Raw genomic sequence first — 2,156 nt, forward strand, 5'->3', positions numbered from 1 at the left:
GATGTATATCCCATTCCGAAATGATCTATTAATCTGCTAATAAGTCGTTTCATAGCAGTTCCGTCTATCTCTTTATTATGAAAGACCAAGTTGGCCCGTTCCGCCATACATAAGTACCCCCTTTTTTGGCTGAGTAGGATTCGACAATTGCTGAGTAGGATTCGACAATGGGCCTGAGTCAGTGATTCGAAAACTTAATTTACTTCCTTTCCTCAATCTCAATCTGGATTCGCGCGGCAAAAAAGATGGTACTAGCGAAATCGGAATGCCCCCCGAAAGGGGCATCGCCGAATCTAACTTCCTTGTTTAGATAGTGTATGAATAGGCCCGACTAAATCCTTGTATGGCTTCCTCTATTTCTCTATAAAAAGAAATATGACCAAGAGTGGTTCGAATGTATATAGAACGGATTTCCTTTTTTCTATTTCCCACTACCAGATAGTGGGCATAAATCTCATGATAAGTCCCAAAAGATTCATATTGAACTTCAATCGGAACTTCTCTTGACCCAACGACGCGTTGATCTAGTTTCCATCGGAGCCACAAGGGACTGTTTAAACCGATTCGTTTCTGTCTATAAGCTCCCAGTGCATCATAGGAACTAGAAAAATGGGGTTCTTTATCTTTCGTATACTTATAATAATTGTTATTATTGTAGTTTACTTTTTTATTTGGAGAGTTTCCGCAACTATTATATCTATTTGCACAAATACCTCGACGGTTTCCAATCGTTAATACATAAAGTCCGATAAGCATGTCTTGGGTTGGCACGCAAATAGGATCTCCAATAGCGGGAGACAGGAGATTCATATGAGAAAACATAAGTAAACGGGCTTCTGCCTGAGCTTCCAAGGATAAAGGTAGATGAACAGCCATTTGATCCCCATCAAAGTCCGCATTGAAACCCTTACACACTAATGGATGTAAGCAAATAGTACGCCCCTCTACTAAAGTGGGTTGGAAGGCCTGTATGCCTAATCTATGCAGGGTAGGTGCTCTGTTCAACAGTACAGGATGTCCCCGCATAACTTCTTGAAGTATTTCCCATACAATGGGTTCCTTTTCCCAAATTTTCCTTTTAGCAATCCTGACATTAGAAGTAGCACGTTTCGTGATTAAATCGCGAATTACAAATAGCTGAAAAAGCTTTATTGCTATCTCTAGAGGTAATCCACATTGATGTAATGAAAGCGAAGGACCCACAACAATGACAGAACGCCCCGAGTAATCGACCCGTTTCCCAAGCAGAGTCTCGCGAAACCTCCCCTCTTTACCCTCAATTACATCTGAAAGTGATTTGTATACTTTATTGTGACCATCCCTTGTCGGTTGCCCGCGGGACCCACTATCAAGAAGTGTATCCACGGCTTCTTGTACCAATTTTTCCTGACACATTACTAAATCTGCTGGTGCTAATTCACTTCTTTTTAATAGATAGGCAAGGTTGTTGTTCCGACGGATAACTCTCTTATAAAGTTCATTAATATCCGAAGTCACTACTTTATCCCCAGACCTATAAACAATGGGTCTCAATTCGGGAGGAAGAACCGGTAAATTGTACATACGAATGTCAATCTTCATTTTTGTATATTAATACACTGGTAGGGGTCGATCAGGCAAATCCCAAAGCTGACCCCCGAACTGCTGCCGGACTGCTCTACTGATCTTCTCTCTCTTCAGACTCACTGAACCTTCTCAAAGACTCCTTTTGCACTGAGAACATCAGAAAATAAGAAATCCTTCTCACAAGAAGGCAAACCTTGTACGTTGATCGAATCTTCTTTCGCATCCAGAAGAGAGGCAGTGGGCTATTCGAGAGAGTGGTTCAGGTGACTACCGGAGTCATTGATTAAGCAGGTCAGATGGGCTTAGTAGGGCTCGAACCTACAATATCACCGTTATGAGCGGTACGTTTCAACCAATTAAACTATAAGCCCAATCGGATCTCTACATGCCGGGAAGAGCGGACAGAAAGAGGAGACCTTTGCTCTATCTCCTTCTTCCTCTTCCCGGGGCCCCGGAGTTTGGCAAGCCCTATTAAAGAAGCTAAGTGACTTTCGTCACTCAAGTAGTGAGTTTGAGAGTGACCGTTAGGGCGACCACTTGTACTTCTAGGCCTTGGCGACCTATAGTCTTGTTACGCAACACAGCTTCAC

The 2,156-nt window shown here is 42.6% G+C and overlaps 1 non-coding gene across 1 annotated transcript; it reads right to left on the reverse strand.

Annotated features, from left to right (window-relative positions):
* Positions 1 to 1,863: 1,863 nt before the first annotated feature.
* On the reverse strand, positions 1,864 to 1,937 carry TRNAM-CAU (transfer RNA methionine (anticodon CAU)). The gene has a single exon. It is a non-coding gene; the product is annotated as a tRNA-Met (tRNA).
* Between the last annotated feature and the right edge of the window lie 219 nt (positions 1,938 to 2,156).

The sequence above is a fragment of the Setaria viridis genome, unplaced genomic scaffold, assembly GCF_005286985.2.
Source record: "Setaria viridis unplaced genomic scaffold, Setaria_viridis_v4.0 scaffold_310, whole genome shotgun sequence".
NCBI classification, from domain to species: domain Eukaryota; kingdom Viridiplantae; phylum Streptophyta; class Magnoliopsida; order Poales; family Poaceae; genus Setaria; species Setaria viridis.